Source organism: Chiloscyllium plagiosum, chromosome 19 (genome assembly GCF_004010195.1).
Source record: "Chiloscyllium plagiosum isolate BGI_BamShark_2017 chromosome 19, ASM401019v2, whole genome shotgun sequence".
NCBI classification, from domain to species: domain Eukaryota; kingdom Metazoa; phylum Chordata; class Chondrichthyes; order Orectolobiformes; family Hemiscylliidae; genus Chiloscyllium; species Chiloscyllium plagiosum.
The window spans coordinates 36,530,962-36,558,455 of record NC_057728.1 but is presented as its reverse complement, the minus strand read 5'-3'; the positions used below and the strand labels follow the sequence as shown (position 1 = coordinate 36,558,455).

Here is a 27,494-nt window from a genome sequence, read left to right as displayed (position 1 = left end):
AAGGATGTTAATTGTTGGGGATTTAATTGTGGTTACAGTGCTGTCTTGTTGGAGATGAACTCTGCTTGGCCCTGTGTGTTAATCTTACTTGCTGTTGTCTCGGGGTTGCGCTGCATAGCAACAAATAGCACTTTGGTACATGAAGGAAACCAGAAACATTTAGAAATGTAATACGTTTTAAGTACATAGAAAAAGACAGGGTAGAAAAAAGAACAAAAGAGAAGGTCTTGGCTCGATGGAAAGCAGAAATGATTAAATGACAGAAGGGTTGATGATGACAGGCCAATAGAAAGTGATAATGTCACAAATGGAAATACATGTGGAGGAGTGAATGGAAGAATCATGAATAGCTGCCTTCCAAAAGAGTGATAAAGAGCGAGAAGAGGAAACAAAATTAGCAAAGATAAAAGGAAACAAAGTGCCGTCATGATTATGATCTGAAGTTGCTAAATTCAATGAGTTCAGAAAACTGAACTGTTAATCGAAAGATGAGGTGCTGTTTGTCAAAGTTATGTTGAGCTTCTCTGGAACATTGCACGAGGTCACAACTTCTGTAAAAGACACATCTTTGATTCTTGTAACTTCTAGCCCTACTCCTTTAAGAATGAGTCACATGTACTTTCCATCTTGCTACAGTCCTGCCTTTTGCTCTTTTTCTGTATTCCCCCTCAGTTCTGATGAAAAGCTGGCAATCTGAAGTGTTAACTCTGTTTTCTCTCTCCATGGATGCTGCCAGACCTGTTTTAAATTTTTGTCATTTCCTGTTTTGATTGCAGATTTCCAACATCTTTGCTCCTGTAATAATGTGAGGAGGTGTGAATGAAACTGGATATTGGGTAGTCAGCAAACATTCCTTCTTCTGACCTAATGAAAACCTTTGCTGTAGGAACTGAAGATGGCGTGAGATGGATCACTACACTGAGGAACTTATGCAGTGATTTCGGGATCTGATATGACTGACCTCCAACAATTATCTTCTATTGTTCTAGAAATGACTCCAACCAATGGAAACTTGTCCTGATTCTCCCTCACTTGCTGCACACTCGGTAAAATGCAACCTTGATGTCTTGGGCAGTCACTCTTACCTCTAGTCTGGAATTAAGCTTTTTTTTAATCTTTATTTGAAACAAAGTTGTGATAAAGTCTGGAGCTCAGTGCTCCTGGTGGAATCTACATAAAGCAGTGGAGAGTGAGCCTTGCTCCATTGAACTATTGATGATAAGGCTCTTGTGGTGCAGTGGTAGTACACTGAGCCAGGAGACCCAGGTTTAAGTCCCACCTGCTGTGGAGGTGTGTAACACCATCTCTGTACAGACTGTTTAGAAAATGTCTATATGGTCAATGATACCTTCCATCACTTTATTGATGATTAGGGGCAGACTTACCAGGTAGTAGTTGACCAGATCCTGCTTTTTGAAAACAGGATAAACTTGTGCAGTTCTCCACTTTTTTTAGCTCGAGGCCTGTGTTGTTTTTTTTTCTTTTTTTTTCACACTACCACCTAAGTGCGGTAGTGCTTATTTTATCCCCAGCACCCATGGTGTGTGTGTGTGCAGGTGTGAGACACAGTGAAAGACACAAAGTGCACGAATCTTTATTCAAATTCCACCACCAGGAAGATAGGAAAACACCCGGGTGGCCAGTGATAAACACTGCCCTTCACATCAAAGGGCAGTGGAGGCCTGTGTTGTAGATGTATTGGACAGTGTGGCTAATGGTGCAACTAGTTCTGGTGTACAAGTCTTCAGCACAACAGTGAGATGCAAATGGAAGCAGTAGAGAAGCAATGATGACATCAAAGTTTTTCTCTTGTGTTGATTTATACACCAATTGATGCAAACTAAGGCTGGCAGCTATTCTGTGATGAACGGTGCAAAATTTATGTTTAATGTCATTTTGAGGCAGACAGATGTTGGTGAGCTTGGTAACGGTTTTCTTTAAAAAAAGACTAAAGCCAGCATTTTGTTAGAAAGGAGATGACTACACATCCTTGTAACATTAATATAAAGATATTTATATTGCTGAGCTTATGACAGGTAGGGTAATCATCAATGATCACTGGCTTGGTTTTCAGTTCAGGAGTCTAGGATTGAGCAAGTGTTTTCTTAATTCAGCCCAGAAAACACCAAAGTTGAGTTCAGAAGCAAGTTATTTTCTTTTTCAGGAAGAATTCAAGGTAGTGTGTCTGGGTCAATTCCAAGTGGCACCCAGCTTTATTTTCTTGTTTTACTGAACAGTATTTTACACTTCAGATGGTCGTTCAGAATCACTTCAATCACTGTGGATCTGGAGTCACATGTAGCCTGGACCAAAAAATTTACTGGTGAACCAAATCACTTGTAGAGTTCCATGATCATCATCACTACTAATAGCTTTTTATTCAACATTTAATTTAGCTAATTGAATTTTAACTCCCAAGTTGTTTGAATCGGATTTGAAGTGCTGAATCCAGATTATTTACAGATTAAGAATTCTGTAAAATAGTCCTTGAATTGCTACATCAAATTTGTAGCATTTTCTGTGTTAGCTGTTAACCAACACTTGAATTCAATGATCCCCTGTCTCCTTTGTACATTTTAAGTGTATTTCAGCTTTTAATATTACACAACACTGGGGCTTTTCAATGACTTGTTTTGTCAAATGCCAGCAACTTTATCTGTGGGTCACAGCCAACTAAACCTGTATAACATAATCCAACGTCAATAGCCCAGGTAAAGCTTCACCTAACAGAAGCTCAAGTCTAACAGCTTAAATGAATCTATCCAAATTCCTCAGAGAAAACCATAACATCCTTTATTTAAATTCTATGCCACAATCATTTGTACAAACGTTACCATCACAACAGATCAATTTTCAGCTTGCAGAGTGACAAATGTACCAATCTTTACATAGTTTACAGGTGGAAACTTGCTTCTGGGATTTACTGCATTATTTTTCAAAGGCTAACAGCTGGCCAGTTTTTCATTGCTTGATTTCAGCTGCCCCCTTTGTTTAATTGCTATCAGTCCTTTACAACTGGAATCATAAGAAATCACCATCATTTTTAGTTACCTTGAGAAAAGATGAAAACCCTTAATCTCCTCCATCTATAAAAACACAGCCTTTGATATCTAGTATTGGTCCAAAGGAGGACGAAGTGAGGACTCAGCAAGTGTGGACAGGGATTATGCCCATATGGAGATCCAACTGAATTTAATTTAATGGCAGGAACTCATTTGATTCTTTATTTCTGTTTCCTATGGGTAACTAGCCAAATGAGAAGTGGTCAATTATTTAGTGGGAAGGCCAGAAACCCGAGTGAAGTGAGAAATGTAGTGAAAATGGGGATGAGGCAGTGAGAAAAAGGCTGATCACTTTGGGAAGAGAGGGGAAGATTGTGGGGTAGAGGAAGCAGTTGAGTGGGCAATGGAGCCATTATGTTTCCCACTTCGGGGGAAGGAAAGGTCATAGTGAAGGAAGGAGTAGGTAGAGGTGAAAAGAGTTTGATAGTAGCAGAGAGGGAATGATAATTATGGTGGTGCAGATCATGTAGGGGAGAGGGAGCAATGGCCAGGTCTAGTGATGGAGTGAAAGAGGAAAGCAGCAATAACCAGTCGTAGGCAGAGAGCGTGATAGCTGATGGAGAGAGAAAAGCAATACCAAGAGCGTTAGTGTAGGTTAATAGAGAGAAATAGATTGTGGGGAGAAGGAAATTATGGGAGAGAAATAACCTCGGCAAGAGTACGATAGTTAGGCAGAGGTGGGGAAAGTGATCACTGGAAAGAAAAGACAGCAGGAAAGAAAGATATCAAGGGATACAAAAAAAAACAAAAATAGGTTGAAAGGTGAAAAGGACAGGCAGACTGAAAGAAGGATGGAAAAAGACCAGAGGGACAGCAACAATCCTGGAGAAGGAGGAGGTTATATAGAAAGAGACGCAGATTTTGATTCAACATTCAGCTATGACATGGGTGTGTAGACACCAGGTGAAGAGAAAGACAGAATTGCGCAGGTTAGTTTTTCTTGTGAGGGCTGAGTGTGGGGTGGAGAAGGACTTCACAAGTAGTGTTGGGATTGCATTTAAATATTGCAGCAAACAGTTCTCAGCTTCCTTCAGATGCTGCAGTCTCAGAACCCTGGGAAACCAGGCCTGTGATCATTAAATTCAAATAGCTCCTGAAGTCCATGGCACACAATCTCATTAACACATTAACATTACGATCCACCTCTCCGGAGGAAGTTACTAGCATGGGGCAAACCAACTCCATCAAAAGTTGGCATATTTGCAGCAGGTTGGGTTCTTCATTTTAAGAACTTCACTTTCCCCTCATCTCTCTCTTGTCTGCTATCCTGGAAGGACAATGTTAAGATTTCCCCCACAGAAGAAGCTGTGTTACTAATACAGAGATGGTGCTTTTGTAGCTCCCAATTCAAATTTACAGTCACGGTTACTTAACTGGGGTTTTCTGCTGGAATATGAAAATAAAGATAAAAGGTTGCTGATACAGCTTTCAAGTGATTCATAATAGTTTCTGCCTCCTCCATCCACCACCTTTTCAGGAAATGTGAAAATGACAAGTCAATGTGTCTTTGAGGTATAAACCACACTGAAAATGCACACATCTCCTTCCAAGTACACATTTCTTATTCATTTGACCCTGTGAAAGAATGTGTGTGCACCAAACTAAACAAAAATGTTTTTGCTCTCCTGCACCTCCAATATTTCATTCTGAATAAATGTCATGACTCATCTTTATGACAAGAAACTGAATCATGCCTCAATAAACCTTTGTTGAGGGGGTGGGTCACCTCAAAGAAACCTCAATAAAAAGGCCTACTGTACATTAACCATATGGTTGAAGATGGCACATTGCTATCAAAGATTATATAAAACTCCTTTCCAACTCCATTAGAATTTATATACTACATAATGAAAAATGTTACACGGGTGATTTTCCAATCTCAAAATAAAATAATCTCAAACTTCACTTTCTGATTTCACTACAGTCTATTGATACATCAATGAACAATTGAGTAGTTCAATGTGTGAAAATGCAATATTGGAAGCTTGCAGAGATCAGCGATGCTAGGAATCTGGACATCAAGTGCACAAATGATAAAATGTTAGTATGCAGGTATAGCAAGCTGTTAGAAAAGTTAAATAGAATATTATTGCTTATAGTGAGGGTAATTGAATACAAAATTAAGAAGGTTACATATCAGGTATAGTGAGATCCATCTGGTTCACTAATGTCCTTTAGGGAAGGAGACTGCCATCTTTACCTGGTCTGCCCTACATGTGACTCCAGACCCACAGCAATGTGGTTGACTCTTAACCAATTAGGGATGGGTAATAAATGCTGGCCTAGTCATTGACTCTGTCATCCCATGAATGAACATTAAAAAAGGACTGCATCTGGAATACTGTGTACAGTATTTTCTTTTAAAACTCAAGAGTGGGATGTGGGCATCACTGGCTGGCCAGCATTTATTGCCCATCCCTAATTGCCTAGAGAGGGCAGTGAAGAGTCAAACACATTGCTGGAGTCACATGTATGCCACAAAAGGTAAGAAGGGCAGATTTCTTTCTCTAAAGGATATTTGTGAACCAGTTGGGTTTTCCTTTGACAACTAGTGATGCTTCATGGTCATCATTAAACTCTCATTTCCAGATTATTATGGAATTCAAATAATATTGATTCAAACCTAGGTCCCCAGAACATTACTTGGGTCTCTGGATTAATAGTCTAGTGGTAATACCACTAGGCCATTACCTAACCTAAGAATTAGAGGTAGGTGAGCACTTTGGGGACAGTGACCACAATTCGGTGACTTTTACTCTAGTGATGGAGAGGGATAAGTTGCACTTCAGGGGCAAGAGTTATAGCTGGGGGCAGGGAAATTATGATGCAGTGAGGCATGACATGTGCCTTTAAGAGGGACATAGATAAGGTGAATAGGTTGTTTAGATGTGTTTCTCATGAAGAGGAGTGTTGTAAACCTGGTGATTAAGTCTCTGCTCTATGGAAAGCTGAGTAAATAACTTTGTTTTTTAAATTAGACAAATAATGGCTGGAGTCAGGTTCATGCACACCCTGGGTTTTAGTTGTTTGAAGTTGGGGTTTTGGAGTTGAAGCTGCTGGACACAACTCTCTCTCTCTCTCTGTCTGCAGCTGCACAAGTTTGAGTTCTCTCTCTGCTGCTAGATTCATTCTGCTGAGGTTCTTTTTCCTGGACTGGAGGAGATAGTAAGTGAGGGAGATCTGTTTTGCTGAATTTGCCTTTTTCAAGGGTGTGTTTATCGGATACTGTTATATTGGAACAGTTGATGAATAGTAGTTAAATAATATTATTTTGTTAAATATTTCAATAGAGTTCAGGTTATGCCAATTCCTTTTTTTTTGTTTGTATTTTAACAGTGATGTAAGAATAAAATGTGTTTTGCTTAAAACCTAGTAATTTGACTAATCAAATGACATCTGGAATGCAGTGCCTCTCATAAAAGTTAGAGTATAGGCTGCCTCCTTGCAATGTTTTGAGGGGGTTTGGTCTAGTCCATAACAATGGAAATATTTATGGAGCCATCTCCTCCTCCTGTTAATCGATTTAATTATCCATCACTAATCAAGCTTGGATGCGGCAAGATTGCAAAACTTTGATCTGATCCATTGGTTGTGAAATCATTTGGCTCTATCATATGCTACTTACCCTTTTGGCACACAAGTAGGCCTGTGTTGTTGCTTCACCAGGTTGACATCTCATCTTTAGGCATAAAGAGGAACCTCGATTATCCAAAGGACTCAGGCGGGAGTATTTTGTTCAGTTAATCGAATGCTGGATAACCGAGGTTCCTCTGTACTTAATGCTGCTCTGGGAACGCCAATCTGCATTCTTTATTTAGTACCAGGGTTGATCTCCCAGCTTGACAGTAATGGCAAGAGTGGGATACACTGGGTCACGGGGCCACATGTGGCTGAATACAATGCTGCTGCTGATGGCTCACAGCACCTCAGATGCCTCGAAATAAAACAAAGAGCTGCGGATACTGGAGATCTGCAACAAAAGATTTTTCTGGCAAAATTCAGCAGTCTGGCATCATCTGTGGAATGAAAGCAGTGTTAACGTTTAGAGTCTGGTGACTTTTCATCAGAACTGTTAAGCAATTAGGAAAAATAAATAATTACACTGAAAATGAGGTTGTGGGGGAGTGGAGAGGTGATTGGATAGGAAAAGTTGGAGCCCAGAAAGAAAGAGGTAGGTAAACAAGCAGATCATGTATTGCAAGCCTGGACAGAAGTAAAGCGGAATAGATTATAATTAGAGCTAAGAGTAGGTAAGAATGGGTGACTGTGTGAAAAACAACCCATAATCATAACAGGACCAGGTGTAAAGTGGGTAAAAAACATGAAAGAATGAAATCAAGCTCTAAAGTTATTTGACTTGGTGTTGAGTCCTAGAAGCTACAAGGTCACCAAGTGGAAAATGAGATGAAGTTCTCCATTTTCTGTCCTTAAACCAGGTTTTCACTGCAAGCTGTCACTTATCTTCCAACTGCTCGAGGCTTAATTTTGGAAACCAGTCCTTTATTGGTACTTAATCAAACATTTTATTAAAATTCATGTAGACAGTTTGCATTAAATTCAGTTCAACAGCTTTCTCTGTTGTGCCATCAAAACAAAATGCAATTAGCTTATTCCATCATAATCTGTCTTGTTAAGCCCACCACTTTTTAAGCAATGTTCTGTTATTTGGTTTGCCACAACATGCTGTTTCCACATGATTGTTTGTGCTTTCAGCTCACAAACTTTATTTATAACACATTTTTGTGTGTTTACATAGACACAGGTTAGGAATGTCTTATGTTCCTTGTTGGCCTTAACCTGCTACTTCCTTCTTTAATCTAGTGCTAGTCAATACTTTCACTCCTTTATACATCTTTTCTATTTCTATATGTTGGAACCCACTCCCTTCCAATTTTGATTAAATCTTTTTCAACTTCCCTGCAAAGGCATTGATCCCAATTATTTTGGCATGCAAAAGTTTAAATAACCATCTCCTGTCCTGGAAATGATTCTGATATCCAACAACTCTGAAGTTCAAGCTTTGATCCTTTCTATCTTCTGGCAAGGGGGCATAGCTTTAAATTAAGGGGGGGGGGGTAGGTATAGGACAGATGGTACGGGTATGTTCTTTACTCAGCGAGTCGTGAGTTCATGGACTGCCCTGCCAGTAGCAGTGGTGGACTTTCCCTCATTATGGGCATTTAAGCGGGCATTGGATAGGCATATGGAGGATAGTGGGCTAGTGTAGGTTAGGTGGGCTTGGATCGGTGCAACATCAAGGGCCGAAGGGCCTGTACTGTGCTGTATTCTTCTATGTTCTATGTTCTAACCCTGAAGGAAAGATGGAAAGACTTTAGAGAAAGGACAGAGAAGATTCACGAGACTAATACATGGAATGGGTGAGTTATCTTATGAATAATGGTAGACAGGCTAGGTTTGTATCTTTTGGAGTTTAAAAGTGTGAAAGGTGACTTGATTAAAGTATTCAAGATTCTGAGAGGAACATGACAGAAGGGTGAATATTGAACTATGGATCTTTGTTTAAAAATGAGAAGTCAGCCATTTAAGGCAGAGGTAAGGAGAAGTCTTATTCTCTGGGTTGAGGAGATGTACAAAAATGATCCTGGGGATGAAGGACTTTCAATATGAGGTGTAGTTAACAACTGTGCATCTGTACTCAATGGAATTTAGAAGGATGAGGGGATCTGATTGAACATTACAGAATACTGAAAGCCCTGAATCAAGTGGACATGGAGAAGATGTTTCTAGGAGTAGGACAGACTAGGACTCGAGGGCACAGCCTCAAAGTGAAGAGTCAACCCTTTAGAACAGGCATGATGAATTTCTTCAGCCAGAGGGTGGTTGATCTGTGGAATGGCCATAGAAGGCTGTGGAGGCCAAGTCTTTGAATGTACTTAAGATAGAGATAGTGATAAATAAGTTTTTGATTATTAAGGGGATCAAGGGTTACAGGGGGAAGGCAGAGGAATGGCATTGAGTAACATAATCAGCCATGACCAAATGGTGGAACAGGCTCAATAAGCTGAAAGATCTAATGCTGCTCCTATATCTGATGGTATAATCATAGGTACAGAATGAGATCTATCATGAATCTTTCCTCATGCAAAGAGGGATTATTGCACAGATTGCAAGGTAGAATACAAGGTAAAGTACAAGGGACAAATCACTTAAGCCACTAAAAATATTGGGGACTATTTTTCTATCCAAAATTACATGTGTGCAGAACAAGAGTCAAAATAATATTTTTATGCTCTTTTTTGAGAAATAAAATTGAATTTTGGCAAGGGCTACGTCATCATTTTTGGGGTCTACATTTTTGGCTTTTGCATGTTATTTTCTAATTGGGGGTTGGGAGGAGGAATAGGTGCTAATTTCAGAAAGAGAGCGAGAGAGACGATGAATATGAAGAACCAACTACTGACAATGACAGGGAGGAGAAAATGAGGACTGCAGATGTTGGAGATTAGAGTTGAGAGTGTGGTGCTGGAAAAGCACAGCAGGTCAGGCAGCATCCGAGGAGCAGGAGAATCAATGTTTTGGGAATAAGCCATTCATCAGGAATGGCCCTTCATTCCTGATGAAAGGCTTGTGCCCGAAACATCGATTCTCCTGCTCCTCTGAAGCTGCTTGACCTGCTGTGCTTTTCCAGCACCACACTGTCGACTACTGACAATGTCAGCATGAAGTACTGATATATTAACAATATTTTATCAAATTGGCTTCCATCTGTTTACTCAACTTACAGTAGGCATATTGCAGAGTTTGGAGAAGACATTACAATACTTAGGAATTGAGTCAACAGATCAGGCACACTCTGATGGAGCAATAAGAATCCACATGAATCTTAAGGGTAGGTTTATTCCATTAAACTTCACAAGTGTGCAAAATGGTTCCATATTACCATTAATCTTGAATTTGTCTTCAACTTTCAGCTGAGACTAAGGCTATCTTCCCTTTTGAAAGCCTCTGTTCACCATGTAAATACAATCATCAATTTACAGACTTAAACAAAAAGAATGCCTCCCCACTCACAGAGTCTCAGGAAAACTGAAACAGGACTTTGCCGGCTGTTGCCCTTAAACAGATTCCCTGTTAACACACCTACCTGGGCCTTGCTCTCTGCCTCATTTTAGGGTGTCCAGCAGCATCCTCTTTTCTCTTATCTGTTTTCCTGCTTCTCCTCTCTACCTTGGAGTTTACTCAAATAGTTGGACATGTCATTGAGAAAAACCTCTCCATGACCTCCGATCACAGGTTTCCTCCTCCTCCTCTGCTTTATCTGCTTCTACTTTAGTTGTTCCAAGCATTTATACTCATAGCTGCTGACATTTATACTCATAGCTGTTCTTCCTATTACAGATTCTGTCACTGGCGGAACAGCAAAACAGAAGGGAGGGAACCGATGAGCAGAGCAGCTGGAGCAGTGACTACAGGAGAGCCAGAATCTATGATTGTAGGAAAATGTGCTCACAGATTTGTTCTCTGTTGCTGCTCCTCCAACCAAACTGTGAACAACTTTCCCACTCACACCCTGACACTGCCCCTGTCCCAACTTGCAATTGTTCAGTTTACCGTGTGAGATAATATGCATGCAAGTAACTTTTCTTGAATATTTCATTCTCATCTTACTAGGTTGAGTTTAAATTTTCACCCAGTCCCCACACATATTTTAACTCTGGTGCAGCGAGTTAAATCACCTGAAACTTACATTAGGTCAGGATGAAAATACCTTTCCACTCCCTTTTGGAATATTGCAGGGAAACATTTGGTACACTTGCCTTTATTGGTTCGTGCATCGAATATAGTTGGGAGTTGGGAGGTCAAGTTGCTGCTATACAGGACATTATTTAGATCACTTTTGAAAGATAGCGTTCAGTTCTGATCTCCCTGCTATAAGAAAGATGTTGTGAAACTTGAAAGGGCTCAGAAAACATTTATAAGGATGTTGCCAGGGGCTGGAGTGTTTCAGCTACAGGGAGAGGCTGAATAGTCTGCGGCTTTTTCCCTGAGCATCGGATGCTGAGGTTTATAAACCTTAGAGGTTTACTAAATCATGAGAGGCATGGATAGAGTGCACAGTCAAAGTCTTTTCCTCAGGTTATGGGAGTTTAAAACCAGAGGGTATAGGTTTAAGGTGAGAAGGGAAAAATTTAAACAAGAGATCTAAGTGGCACCTTTTTCTTGCAGGGGGTGGTGCATGTATGGAATGAATTGCCAGACCAGGCAGTAAAGGCTGGTACAATTACAACATTTAAAAGGCACCTGATTGCATATTGGAATAGGAAGGGTTAAGAGGGATATGGACCAAATGCTGGCAAACGGGACTAGATTAATGTAGGATATCTGGTTGTCATGGACGAGTTGGACTGAAGGGTCTGTTTCTGTGCTGTACATTTATTTGACTCAATGAATCTGCTAGTTAAGTAATTAAAAAAGAGTTAACAAGTTAATCAGGAAGAGTTTTAATTCTGAAGTTTGGATTTCTCAGTCAGGGGACTTATTTTCAGACCTGTCTGCAAGTTGCAGGATCATTGAAACAAGTGAAGAATGGAGCAGCACTTTCAGTCAAACTGATAAGCTGGAAATTTTTGATTGGTTGTACTGAAGAGTTGCAGTTGTGGCCAGGTGATAGGATACTGTTCAGAGCATTACTTCTGTCTGAGAGTGTGTTCACTGCTTGACACCTGCTTGATAATTTATTGAAAAGTTCTTTGTCAGTCTGGCAGTAGATGCAGTTTCAGCTGTCCTTCCCTGTCGTCAGCTTTCATCATGGTATGGCAGTAGTCTACACCACTCCAATGTTTGTATCTGCTGAGAGGCAAGAGGAGAAACCACACCACCATCAACTGCTTCAGCAGCACGACCATCAGCAACACTTGTTCCTCACCTGCATGCTGCTCCATAAGGCAGAGCAGATACCTTTTGATGATGCCTTACACTGAGATCCAGCTGGAAGGATCCAAAAGATCTCCCGCAACACAGGGTCAACACACAGAGGATCAACTCCTCTTGTCTGAGCATTGATAGACTGAAGGAAAGGTGGCTCATGCTCCCACGGCAGGCCACTGCTGACATCAACAGCCATCTTGTGCACCACTATTTTCCCAGCTGAGTTGGTTGGAATGCACTCCAATGGATATCAAGATGTCTGTTATTGGAAGGCCACCCCAACTCTCCTGTGCATCTGTGTCTTTCTTCATCTCATCTCCATGGTTAGCTCACAGTAACCCTGTACAAACAATTCTTTCCCAATAAATAGACAGAAATATCAATTCACAACCATTAATTTCCACTAGTCCACATCATAAAGATATCCCTGTAGTCCTTTTGAAAACTGATCACTGTACCTACAGAGAACGTCCTGAAATCAGTCCTAAATTTAACTTTTATTTGCTGAAATCTCAGCTCCTTATTCTACTCTCTCAATTTATTTCAAGTAATTATCTGAATTAAGCTTTTCGATATTGTTTACTACCTTATTTAACTCATGGATCACAGTTCAGACACATTAAATCAAATTTCCCAAAAGCTTCACACACCCGATATTGGGATGATTTAGAATCCTAAGCATGAACTAGCCAGCAACAGATCTAGCATTGACATTTTTCTACTGTCCACTGGTCAATTAGAGTTTAGGAAATCGAGAGGGCACTGTTTATTGAGGTACCTTGGGAGAAGCAAGATTAAAATAAAAGTCAGAGGGGCTTAGCCGGTGTTCTCCTCTGATTGGAGAAAAATAAAACCTCCACACGGCTTGTGGGTGTGTTCAGGGTGCCCTTCCTATCTGTGTTATACACCTTTGTGCCTCTGGTTCTGATGGCAACTCCCTATTTGGGAAGGAAGCCACCTCCATGGAAATAGCAGACACTCTGCATGCAGGTTATCCAAATTGACCCAGGTGGGGGCTTAAACATGTTCATTGGTTACTCACCTCATTTTCATGGGCAGCCATTCTGAGATCTTGCCTCCCATTGGAAGGGTTACCTGCCCTGGTGTGGCTCCCTCCCTGTTTTTCTAGCCTCTCTAACTGCACCATCCCTACTCTGACGTTGGGATGATTTTACCCTTTCATGCCAGTCTGTAAAGTGAGGATTTCTGCAGTTTTTTCTTATTTCAAAGCAGTCACACTGATTCCACTTTCCGGCTAATTTCTGAAGCATCTCTAGTGTGAACATTTCCCTTGTACCCACAAATGCTCAGAATTGGACACTGCACTCAAAAGTGTGTTCTATCATTGCTCCAGGGTTTGATCACAATCTTCTATAGTTCATTTCCGTTGTTTTGATTAGATTAGATTCCCTACAGTGTGGAAACAGGCCCTTCGGCCCAACAAGTCCACACTGACCCTCCGAAGAGCAACCCACCCAGATCCATTGCCCTACATTTACTCCTGACTAACTCACCTAACACTACAGGCAATTTAGCTTGGCCAATTCACCTAACCTGCACATCTTTGGACTGTGGGAGGAAACCAGAGCACCCAGAGGAAACCCACGCAGACATGGGGAGAATGTGCAAACTCCACACGGACAGTTGCCCGAGGTGGGAATTGAACCAGGGTCCCTGGTGTTGTGAGGCAGCAATGCTAACCACTGAGCCACCGTGCCACCCACAAAGTTCAGCATTCTATAGTTTTGTTGATAACCACTGAGCCACCGTGCCGCCCACTGAGTTCAACATTCTATAGTTTTGTTGATAACTTCTTTTTGCTTGATACATTGATCTTTGGACTCTCTCAGTTGTATTCCTCACTGTTTTGACACAGCTCATGGATTTTTCACATTGCCAAGTATTAAGCTCTCCATGTAATACCTGTCTGTATTAAATTTCACTAACTTTATTCTATCAATTTACATGTTTTGTTCAGCTCATTTCATGAGTTGAGAAGACTAAGTCAAAAATTACTTCAACAATCTATTACATTTTGGTCTTTGACCATTTATTGAAGGGTAGATTTCCTATTCCAAATATGCATTTTATCTGGTTCAGAATGTTTTTCGCAACAGCCAATATTACTGCAACCTCTCCCCACAGTGACTCATATGATTAGAAATTTACTTACAAAATCGTGACCAGTGTAAACTTGTCCATGTACCATCAACCATAGCCAGTTAACACCAACTCTTATTCTATATCTCCAGCAGCCACATTATTTTAGCTCAGAGCTTACTACTTGCATTTGAATAGAATGCCAAAAATGTAATTAGACGGACTGCACCTATCAAGTTGAAATGCTCCTTTTTAAAAATAAATCTGCACATCTTTTAAATGAACAGAGGTTTCCTTAGGCAGATACACACAATAATAACTGTAACAAAGCCCTTTTGTTTAGCCACAGTTGGACATTATTTATAAAATGGAATGTCAGTCTATTAATTGCTATGAGCAAATAGCACATTAAAATGTTTGTAACAGATTTTTTCTATGAGCTAGTGCCAGAAATGATAGTTCACTTCAATACAGCAATCAGTGATTAAGTTAATTGCATGTGAAATATGGCATTAATTTGTTAAAATATCAATAAGCATAATGTGTAACTATGATGCAAAATGATGACTTCCTGCTGAGAACTGAATTCCAGAATATTTCTTTTGTATTCATTTACTGCCTCAAAGTGGCTTTTTCAAGTGTTATGCAGAAGCCCAACTGTCATCCATGCGATAGCGCCAGGGCTACTGTTACGGTTAGGGTCAGTGTTCATTCTGATCTACTACAAATGAAAATCTCAAACCATTCCCCTTAACATGGTTACATAGAAACAGAACTTAGGAGCAGGAAGACTCCTTCGAGCCTGCTCTGCCATGCATCACTATCATGGCTGATCATCCAACACATTAGCCTAATTCTGCTTTCTCCCCATAACCTTTGATGCCATTCACCTCAAGTGCTATATCTAGCTGTTTTTTGAATATATTCAAAGTTTTGGCATCAATATTTCCTGTGGTGATGAATTCCACAAATTCTCCACTCTTTGGGTGAAAAAATATCTCCTCATTTCCGTCCTAAATGGTCCACCCTGAATCTTCAGACTGTCACCCTTGGTTCTGGATGCATCCTCCATGCATCTCTCCTGTCTAGTCCTGTTAGAATTTTATAAGTATTTATGAGATTCCCTCCTCACCCATCTGAACTCCAGCAAACATAATCCTCACCTGGTCAATCTCTTCTCATACGTCAGACCTGTCATTCCTGGAGTGAGCCTGGTAAACCTTCGTTGCATTCTCGAGAGAGCAATAGCATCCTTCCTCAGAATAGGAGATGAAAACTGCACACAATATTCCAGGTGTGGCCTCACCAAGGTCCTGTATAACTACAACAACACATCCCTGCTCCTCTACTCAAAACTTCTCGCAATGAAGGCCAACATACCATTTGCCTTCTTTACTGGCTGCTGCACTTGCATGCTTACCTTCAGCGACTGGTACATAAGTCCTGCTGCACACGCCCCTCTCCCATTTTACAGCCATTCAGGTAGTAATCGGCCTTCTTGATTTTGCTTCCAAGGTGAATAACCTCACATGTATCCAAATTACACTGCAACTGCCATTGATTTATCCACTCACCCAACCTGTCCAGATCATGCTGAAGGACCTTTGCATCCTCGTCACAGTTCACCCTCCCACCCAAACTTGTATCATCTGCAAACTTTAAAATGTTACATTTTGTTGTCTCATCCAAATCATTAATATATATATTTTGAATAGCTGGGGTCCTAGCACCGATCCTTGTGGCACCCCACTAGTTACTACCTGCCAATGTGAAAAGGATCCATTAAGTCCTATGCTTTGTTTCCTCTCTGCCAATCAGTTTTCTATCCATCTCAATACACTTTGCCCAGTCCCGTGTGCTTTAATCTTGGACAATAATCTCTTATGCGGGACTCTGTCAAATGCTTTCTGGAAGTCCAAATATACCACACTGACCGAAACTCCCTTGTCAACTCTACTAGTCACATCTTCATAGAATTCTGACAAATTTATCAAGCATGATTTCCCCTTCATAAATCTATGCTGACTTAACTCTCCCAGGATTCATTGGAATATTGTAATTTTATTTTCTATATTTTGATTGTGGACTAAAACTGAAGACTGTTTTAAAATCCAGGATTATAGGAAGAATGGCTGGACCTTTCATTGTATGTTGTTTATACTGCTTTGTTTAAGCAGTGGGAAAAGCTACTTGTTGATGGCCAACTACCAAAGGGTGCATGCAGGCTCCAATTTAGTTGGCAACAAGCAGCTGATTGGTCACAATTGCACCAACCAGTTATTGATATCAGAGATCAGCCTGACAACAACTCTATCACTGATTTCTGAGTAGTTAAACAGCTTGTAGGTGTGAACAATATAGGGTGAAGCATTTGATTAGATTTTTTTTTAGATTAGATTACTTACAGTGTGGAAACAGGCCCTTCGGCCCAACAAGTCACACCGACCCACCGAAGCGTAACCCACCCAGACCCATTCTCCTACATTTACCCCTTCACCTAACACTACGGGCAATTTAGCATGGCCAATTCACCTAACCTGCACATTTTTGGATTGTGGGAGGAAACCGGAGCACCCGGAGGAAACCCACGCAGACACGGGGAGAATGTGCAAACTCCACACAGAGAGTCGCCTGAGGTGGGAATTGAACTCGGGTCTCTGGCGCTGTGAAGCAGCAGTGCTAACCACTGTGCTACCATGCCGCCCACAAGTTTACATTACAGTGTGGAAACAGGCCCTTCGGCCCAACAAGTCCATACCGACCCGCCGAAGCGCAACCCACCCATACCCTACGTGTACCCCTTACTTAACACTACGGGCAATTTAGCATGGCCAATTCACCTGACCTGCACATCTTTGTACTGTGGGAGGAAACCGGAACACCCGGAGGAAACCCACGCAGACACGGGGAGAACGTGCAAACTCCAGTCAATCGCCTGAGGCGGGAATTGAACGCGGGTCTCAGGCGCTGTGAGGCAGCAGTGCTAACCACTGCTCCACCGTGCCGCCCATTTGGACCTCTGAAATGGCACGTTGTGTGTCTGCCACTCTACAGTAAAAATATCTGAAGCTAGTTATATTCTCCCACATGTTACTGTCAACTGTTGCTCTGAACCAGTAACTAAGAGATTTTGAAGTTAGCGTACCAATCACCCTGTGCCTTATGTGCAAAAGTGAAGGTACCTGGAAAAGAGACTGAAGAACAGAAAGTCCTGGCAAGCCAAAAAGATCACCTCAGTGAACTATGGTCTGGTGCTTCTAAACTGTGGTTCCCAGTTTTATTACCTGCTGTCTATAAAACCAAATTCATTTTCGTTTATCAGTGTCTGTCTATATGTATGTGTTCCAGGGTTTAAAAATGGATTTGACTTTTCAATTGTAGCATCATATGTTGATTATCCATAGCTTGTTACTTGTTATTACAAATAAGTAAATTGTAATTAACAGTTGTTCTTGTTAAGTACGGAACCTGGTCAGGGTGTTTATACTAACTTGATTCAAATGGACAAGCAAATCAGGGACATTGCTTGCTATAATTATATGAGTAACCTTTGTGGTGGTCATGGGAGTATTGCGGCTTGAGCATCAGTACACTCTCTCAAGTAGGTCACAATAATATATTATAAACTTCAGAAACAAAACGGGAAACATAAACACACTTCATCTGAAACAAACAGATCTAAAACCATGACAACAGATCACTTACTGGATTTCTGACAAAATCCATATTTACACTATCTGTGAACTAGATGTCATCACTTGTTGCCTTTATCAATCACACCACGAATTTCCTGGCAAGATGCACAAGAACAACTTACATTTAATGCAGCATTTTTAATGTAGCAAGATGTCTACCTTCCTTTAAAATTATTGTTAAAACCTACCTCTTCAACAAACTTTAGATCTGTTATACTGTATCCTTTTATAGCTAAGTGTCAATTTCTATATAAGAATATTGTAAAGCTCCTTAGGATTTTTGAACCATGTTACAAATGTTATTCAAATGAAAGTTGTAGTTTTTGCTGTTGTTAACACCAACTCTTCAGTTACTCCAGAATGAATGATGTCAACATTTTCCTGCCTGACCTCACAATTCACCTTCCATCAACTTCAACTCATTCAAATCTTCTCATGCACCACTTGTTCATTCACTGATTTACTTTGGCTCCTGGTTAAATAATAACTCAACTTTAAAATTCTCATCCTTCCATGGATCTTTATCTCTCCCAGTCTTTGTAGTCTCCCAAGCCCTTCAACACTTCAACAGAGTTCTTCCAACTTTGATGTCTTGCGCATGTCTATTTCCTTCATAGCACCATTGGCGGCCATGTGTGCCTGACACCATTTAGGCCCTGAACCCTGTAATTGCTGCCTTAAACACTTTCTCTTCCTCAATCTTTCAGGATCTTCCTTAAAACCTAACCTTTCGATCAAATTTTTAGTCACTAACCCTTCACGTCAGTGTCAATTTTTGATTAACTATGTTCCGGTGAATCAGCTTGAGATAATTTCCTTTGTTAAAAGTGCAGGTTATATGCAGTCATAAATAACTGGGACACACATACATATAAAACATCATTACACATTTGTATTAAGTATAAATCAGATGCCATTCAATATTATGTCCAATTTGTCTTTGAGCTATGATATAAATAATGCAAAGTCATGTCAAAAAGATGGTAGAGAATCTTATTGCATTTTATATTGAATTGAAATTAATTATATTTATCAGAAATAAGTTTGTAAAAGCATGGTGCATTTCTGAAAGTGACTGCTAAAATAAATTTTAAATAAGTAATTTCAATACTGTTTACTTGAAACAAAGGAAGATATTCTTCAATTTTCCCATTAAGTACAAACTACTTTTACTTGGTAATTAAATCTTATTCTTGACATATAGTTTGAATATATGCATAATTGTTTTATAAATTTTGGTCTCCCTGCTATAAAAAAGATGCCGTTAAACGGGAAAGGATTCAGAAAAGATTCACAAGAACATTGCCAGAGTTGAAGGGTTTGACTATAGGGAAAGGCTGAGTAGGCTGAGACTATTTTCGCCGGAGTGTCAGAGCCTGAAAGTTGACCTTACAGAGGTTTATAAAAGCACGCAGGGCATGGATAGGGTGAATAGCCAAAGTCTTTTCCCTGGGTTGGGCGAGTCCAAAATTAGTGGATGTAGGATTAAGGTGAGACAGGAAAGATTTTAAAAGGGACCTGAGGGGCAACATTTTCACACAGAGGGTGATGTGGCTATGGAGTACGCTGCTCGAGGAAGTGGTGGAGGCTGGTACAATTGCAACATGTAAAAGGCATCTGGATGGGGTACATCTATAGGATGGGTTTCGATGAATAACAGGCCAAATGCTGGCAAATGGGACTAGATTAATTTTGGATATCTGGTCAGTGCGGCCAAGTTGGACCAAAAGGTCTGTTTCCGTGCTGTACACTCTATGATTCTATGTAACAGACAGAAAAGAGATGTTATCTATTCACAGGGACATGAGGCTCTCCAAACAAACTCCAAATGTTACCAGGATTACTGAGACATTACCCCAGGGGAACAGCAGTGATCCCATGGGGATACAAACCTGATGCTTTTCTCTTAGATTGATGATATTCATCCCAACACTCACGTCACTCCACCAATTTCCTTGCTATTGTCAGTCAGCCAGGCAGCATTTATGTTCACTCCAAGGTGGTGTCCCCTGGAACTTGGCCCTTAAAGCCTAGCATTGTTTGAGATCATTTCATAAGAGGAGAAAGTGAGGTCTCCAGACGCTGGAGATCAAAGCTGAAACTTTATTGCTGGAACAGCACAGCAGCATTGTTTGAGATCATTTCATAAGACTATTGTGGGTGAATGAAATAAGACCATCTGCCACCTCTCTCACACTGAAGTCAGTAGCCTTTCCCCAGCTACGCTGTAGCTAGTGAATATTGGTTTGTTAAGTAAGCGGATTTAAAAAAAAGGTAAATGAAGTATAATGTGGGAAAATGCAAAGTTGTTCATTTTGGAAGGGAGAACAAAAGAAGAGAATATTATTTAAAATGGAGAAAACTGCAGAAAGCTGCCACAAAATCAGACTTGGGGGCACTTATAAATGAAACGCAGAAAGCTACAACACAGATGCAGTAAGTTAAAAATCACACAACACCAGGTTACAGTCCAATAGGTTTATTTGGAAGTAATAGCTTTTGGAGTGCTGCTCCTGCTACCTGATGAAGCCAGTACTTCCAAAAGCTAGTCCTTCCAAATAAACCTATTTGACTGTAACCTTACATTGTGTGATTTTTAACTTTGTCCACCCCAGTCCAACACTTGCATCTCCAAATCACAGGTTCAGTAGGTAGTCAGGAAGGCTAATAGAATGTTGGCCCTTATTTCAATGGGGTTGATGAATAAGAACAGGGAAGTCTGACTGCAACTGTACAAGTTGCTGGTGAGCACACATCTGGAGTACTGTGAGCAGTTTTGGTCCCCTTATTTAAGGAAAAACATCATTTCATTGCACACGGTTCAGAAAAGGTTCACTTAGATGATCCCTGGTATGCAGGGACAGTCTTACGAGCAAAAGCTAAATAGGTTGACTCTCAACTCACTGGAGTTTAGAAGAATGAGAGGTGATCTCATTGAAACATCCAGGATTCTCAAGGGATTTGACAGAGTAAATGCTGAGAGGATGTTTCCCATCATGGAACAGGATAGCGTCAGAATAAAGGGACTCCAGTTGAAGACTGGTATGTGGAGGAATTGATTCTCACAGAGGGTTCAGAGTGTCTGGAATTCCCTGTGACAGAAAGCTGTAGGGGGGCATGGTGCCTGTGTATATTAAAGGCTGAGATAGATAGATTCTTAATCAGTTGGGGAATTAAAAGCTATGGGGAAAATGCAGGAAAGTGGATATGAGGAAGGTTTGAAGGGCTAAATCTTTTTTTAAAGTGGTTTTATCAAATAATCCCTGCTGTATGGAAGCAGGCCATCAGCCCATCGAGTCTACATCTACACCAACCCTCCATCTTATCCAAACCCATCCCACCCCTGTAACCCTACATTTCCCATGGCTAACCCACCTAGCCTGTGCATCCACACATATTATGGGCAATTTACCATGGCCAATCCACCTAACTTGCATACCTTCAGACCATGGAAGCAAACTAAGCATATAGAGGAAACTTGGCATAGACATGGGGAGAAAGTGCAAACTTCACACAGACTCACCTGACAGTGGAATTGAATCCGGGTCTATGGTGCTGTGAGGGAGCAGTATGAATCACTGATCCGAGAGTGTGGTGCTGGAAAAGCACAGCAGGTCAGGCAACATCCGAGGAGCAGGAGAATCAACGTTTTGGGCAAAAGCCCTTCATCAGGCTTATGCCCAAAACGTCGATTCTCCTGCTCCTCGGATGCTACCTGACCTGCTGTGCTTTTCCAGCACCACACTCTCGACTCTAATCTCCAGCATCTGCAGTCCTCACTTTTGCCTAACCACTGATCCACCATGCCATAATTACAGGTGGGGATCAAGACAAAGATGAAGCAAAAGCACAATGGAAAACAAATAGGAAGGGTAAATAACTGGTGTATATGCAGTTTAGCACATTTTGATTAATAAGTTTGGTTCCAAATGTCTATTTTGTTGTAGCTTATTTGTTTGGATTGTGGTCAAATGCTTGCTATGACACTTAGTACCAGGAAAGGTCAGGTGTGGAACAAAAACAGAAATTGCTGGAAAATCTCAAAGTTCTGAAGAAGGGTCACTGGACCTGAAACATTACTTCTGATTTCTTTCCACGGATGCTGCCAGCCATGCTGAGATTTTCCAGCAATTTCTGTTTTTGTTTCAGCTTTCCAGCATTCGCAATTCTTTCGGTGTTTTGTCTTAAGGTCAGGTGTGAGACTAGAGATGAACAGGGAAGTGGGGTTGTATTTAATAGTTTTGCAGGTAGGCGAGTTGATCATGGCCAGAAGGTGGTTGTGTTGGTTGTTTCTAACTTTCATTCTTCTCTTCTCCCTTCTCACCTGGTCATTATGTGGCAATTGTGTTGTGCACTCATGACAATGCAAAAGTCACCTTGACTCTTGACATATCTTTTGTTGTGAAGTGCGGGGACACCTTCAGAGTGATCCAGCATGGTAAGTGTTTAACCACCCTGGTGGTTGCTCTATCATAGCATGGCTTGTTGTCTGAGTCATGTTTTGAAGAAGGGTCACCAGATTTGAAATGTGAACTCTACTTTCTCTCAGAACCTGCCTGACCAGCTGAATTTCTCCAGAAATTTCTGTTTTTGTTTCAGATCTTCAGCATCTGCATGCCATAGCCTGAGGGTTGCAAATTACTACACCCAAGTCTGGAAAAGCTTGGCTTATGCAGAATCTTTGAAGTGAGGCAAAGTCCGACAGCGCATGGCACACCACTCCCTGTAGCCTGCAGCAACCTTGACCAACTCTCTAAAGCGTCAAGTTCTTCTGCAATGAATATGAGAGCCATTAGCTGCAAGTTTATTTAAAGATCATTCTAAATCATGGTGTAGCTTCTTTCCATTGCTGAACACATGCTCAGCTGTGAACGGTTAAGGAGGAACAACAGGCTGGAGTGTCCAGCTTCCAAACTGCAGCAATGACATGGCAATATGATCCACCAACTCTGCCCACAGGACATCCCCTGTATGTGAGCCAATGCCCTTAGCAAAATAGTGATAGGTACAGATAGCATCCAATGTGTGCATATATGCCAATGAAAGCCATTTTGGAAGTAAAACACACTCCAATACAGATTAACTGAGTACTGCAGAGCTAAAGTTTGCAGCCAGACTCCTCTTCACACACAAAATTCCAGGTTGGACTGCACAACAAACCAGACACAAATGAAAGCATGGCTGAACTTGTTATCAGTCTTTGACATAGCTGATCACTAAATTCTACTCCAATGCCTCTTCAATATCATTCGGTTGTGCGTGATTGCACTTTCATTTGTATATATCCTGTTGTAACCAGAGAATAATTCAAAATTGCTTCTCTGCTCACTTCTGCAACATTACATCTGGTGTTTCCTATGGATTTATTCTTGAACCTCTTCTATCTGTCCGCAGCATGCTACCTGCCAGTGACTTCACAAAGATGATATGTTTCTATACGTACATTGACAATACATAGCCATATCACTCCATAACCTCTCCTCCTTTATAAATACCTGATTGCTTGTCTGACACTGGCACTGGATGAGGAGAAATTTCATCCATTAAGTATTTGGAATTAAATGCCATTGCTTTGACCTTGCTCATAAACTCTATTCCTTTGCTGATAACTCCATACATCTCTTTGCCTGAAGACAAAGTGGATTGATATTACCTTGGTCCCAAAATGCCTTTCCTACCATACATCTGTACCGTCATTAAAAATGTCAATTTTCACCTGCAAAGCACTGCCTAACTTTGCCCCTATCTCAAATCATCTGCTGTTGAAACTTTAATCATTTTTTTGTTATCTCTAAACTTGACTATTCTAAAGACACTCTTGGCTAGCCTCCAATCTTCCACACTCCAACTGCTTAAGCTGATCAATTACCCTTTTGCCCATGAGCTCACTGACCTTTACCCGGCCTACATTAAACAATGCACCAATTTTAAATTTCCCAAAGCTGCTTCAACATCCTGCCATTTAGCCTGTTGTGCCCACTCTGGGTCCTTTTTAAGAGCTAAGTCCCACCCACTAATTTCTCTCCACAGTTCTGAATTCTTCCTCCACCCCTTCAGGTCATTATAATTTCTCTTTTGAAAAAATTGAATCTGCTATCACCATACTGTGATGGAGTGCATTCCAGATCCTAAATAATTGTTGCAAAAAATAAAGGTTTCCTCATGTTGCCCCAGTTCTTTTGCCAAACATGTTCGATTGATATCCATATGCACATTTCCGATTTTAATCATTCCACCCACTGTTGAGCTGTTTCTTTAACTGCCAAAGCACCAAGATCTTTCCTTTGGCCTGTGTTCAACAGTAGCATTCCCACCTCTGAGTTGGAGGATTCTGAGCTGGAATGCATTCCAGATTGTGCTAGACAGCTGAAACAAAGATTCTCCATTCTAACGACTGCATTGACACTCAGCAAAATTCTCATGCCACATGGAAACTGAGTGTCTTCCTTGCTGACCCATCATCTAAGTCCTGGTGAGCATGTGTTCCAGGTCCAGAACTCCAGCCTCTAAATACTGAATTGACATTATCTAGTCATATGCAATAGTCTCCTCACCCTTTGTATTCAGTTTGTTGCCCTGGTAAGGAGCCATGAAGCCAGCCAATAATCTTTCCATACGAGATAGACTTTGTGACAGATGTTGTACAATAGCTGATCTGCTATATATAAAAGCAGGTGAAAAAAAGAGTTGCCTCATGTGCATTCAAGAAAGAAGAATTCAGGAGCATAGAAGCCAACTTTACTTGTCCACAACTTGACACATTTTTCCCAAATAAAACATAGTGGAAAGATTTTGCAGGTTGACTATCAATCTGACAGGATACAACTTCATTCCTTCTATTAATCTAACCATCTACTTAGCAACTATATCTACTTAACAACTATATCTATATGGTGGGGCAATTCCATTGGCTCACAATGGCAGCACAAATCTGGTTATTCATTATTCAGTTACTGCTGCTACTCCTGTGTGTTGAGTAATGGGGACATCTACTACCAAATGTGAATATGCCTTTGGATATGCATGCATAACTCTACTTGCTGAGACAGTCAAGAACGATAATTGGATCCTGCAGCCTCTATCTCTGTGGTATTACTCCCATCAAGCCAACAGCTTGTTTCGATGGCTCAATACCATCTGGGTGAGAACAATTAATTCAGTAAAGTCCAGGCATCAAACCAGCACATTCTGGTGTGGACGGCTGGCTAATCTCCAGGCCTTTGTGGATCCTAGCTGTGCATATGGTTACCATTACTAAGTAATGTCAGTAACTGAATATTGAACAACCAGATTTGTGCTGCCATTGTGCAAAGGGCCACACTGTTCTAAAAGCATCACTCCAGTCAGTCAGAGAGATTGACGTGGGATCTGTTATCTTCCCATTGAAGACTGATTTGTTTTTGGTTAATCAGAGGTGGAAAACACTGCCTACTAAACCACGGCAAAATTCATACAAGTAGAGGTCTGCTTTGCTTGATATGGTATACTTCACTCACCTCAGAAATTCAAGCACAGTTGTCAAGAGCCAAGGTTTCGAGGCTACTGCTGAAATTCGATCAGATGAACCATACACATGAAGGTATGGTTTACTGTTTAAACGCTTTTGTGCGCGCAGTGAAACTGATAATTAATCCCTGAGTGCTCCGCATTAGTGTGGTCCTGATAATTGTCTCTGAGCGCTACGTGTGAGATGCACTGGGAATGTCATTTCCCCTCACACATGGCTGCTAATACTCCTCGGCACTAGTATAATATTTAAGGATTAATTAAAATCATTAATCCTAAACACATCAAACACAATGTTTTTTTCCTGTCTTCTGGGGAACTATCCTGCATAAATAAGGAAATAAAGCTAATCTGGGAATCCTTTTGACCTGCCTCAAATCTGTACGGTACAAAGTTTTTTTTAACACTTTCTTTATTCTCCACATAATACACACAGGAAGATGAATCATTCTGGATCATGATCCCATTCCACCACAACCGATTCTTCAGTTGTAACAGTTGGTGCAAATAAAATAACATCTGCAGGACGTTTTAAATTTAGAGAGAGAAAAAATACAAAAGAAGGGAAACTCGCTTGTATCCGTGCACCTAAAATCAAACAAACACACGCTGGCAAGGATTCCGTTTGTTATAAATTACAGATCAGTCGGTACTAAGCAAGAGGTTACAAAATGGGCATTGAATTAAAGGCGGACGTACCTGACTGTTCACAGAATCGAAGTCAAGATCAACTTGTGCTGTCCTTCTCAGAGCCCACCATTCACGCAATCATTCCAGTGCAGAGTCCGCATTCCCCTTCCTCTTTACCGGATTTCTCTCAGTAAATCCTGCTCTTTCAACAAGCGCTCAGTGGTGCAGCGTGTCCGCTCTGTTCCTTTCCACAGTGACCAGTGTTGAGTCGCGGGGGGGTTCACTCGCTGACTCGGGTTGAATCCTCAGTGCCCCAGGGCTGGCGAGCAGTTCAGAGCCGGCCCCTGCTGTACAGGTGACCAGCCTCTCTCCGCTCTCCAGCACGGATGACAAAACAAAATCAAAAAGTCCTTTGTGGAAGCAAACTGAGAATGTCAGGCAGCTGGTTTCACAGGGTGAGTAACCTGCTGCTACTCCTGACGCAGCCGCTGATAAACTCCGGGCGGTTTCGCTCCGCCTCCAGGAGTGTGAATAGCACAAGGTGTACAGCTCTGCACCCTGACAGAGAGTCGTAGAGATGTACAGCACGGAAACAGACCCTTCCTCCAACTCGTCCATGCCCACCAGATATCCGAAATTAATCTAGTCCTATTTGCCAGCAATTCACCCACATCCCTCTAAACTCTTCCATTTCATATATCCATCCATGCCTTTTAAATGTTATAATTGTATCAACCTCCACTATTTCCTCTGGCGGCTCATTTCACATACACACCCCACCCTCTGCGTGAAAAAGTTGTTTCTTAGGTTCCTTTTAAATCTTTCCCCTCTAACCCTAAACCTATGCCGTCTAGTTCTGGACAGTAGTTTAAGATGAGAGGGGAAAGATTTAAAACCATGCCAGATCACACACTGACTCCCAGATCACACACTGACTCTCAGATCACACACTGACTCCCAGATCACACACTGACTCCCAGATCACATACTGACTCTCAGATCACAGACCGACTCTATCAGACCACAGACCGACTCTCTCAGATCACACACTAACTCTCAGATCACACACTAACTCTCAGATCATGCACTGACTGTCAGATCACAGATGGACTCTTCAGATCCCAGACTGACTCTCTCAGACCACAGACCCACTCTCTCAGATCCCAGACCGACTCTCTCAGATCCCAAATGAACTCTCTCAGATCTCAGACGACTCTCTCAGATCCCAGATGGGCTCTCTCAGATCACAGACTCTCTCAGATCACAGACAGACTCTCTCAGACCACAGACTCACTCACTCAGACCACAGACTGACTCTCTCAGACCACAGATCCACTCTCTCAGATCACAGATGGATTCTTTCAGATCACAGACTGACTCTCTCAGATCACAGACCGACTCTCAATGGGCTGAGCATCCGAATGTCGGGTGAAACAAACTTTATCACTAGGTCAGATCAGATCCACCATTTACAAGATTGCCTTACAATATTACAATTTCAGGATCAGATACGCTGTATTCAACCTAATCTTTCACAATTAGATTCAATGGTCCACTTGGTGGCTTGGTGGTTAACACTCGTAGTGGCAGGAACTTGGGTTTGATTCCAGCC

General features: G+C 41.2%; 1 protein-coding gene across 1 annotated transcript in view; it reads right to left on the bottom strand.

Moving 5' to 3' along the window:
• The window catches only part of met (MET proto-oncogene, receptor tyrosine kinase), a 124,229-nt gene extending 97,871 nt beyond the window's left edge, over positions 1-26,358 (bottom strand). The window contains exon 1 of the mRNA XM_043709570.1: positions 25,952-26,358. The gene's annotated coding sequence lies outside the window, so the exon portion shown is untranslated. The remainder of the gene's footprint in view (positions 1-25,951) is intronic.
• Positions 26,359-27,494: the final 1,136 nt, after the last annotated feature.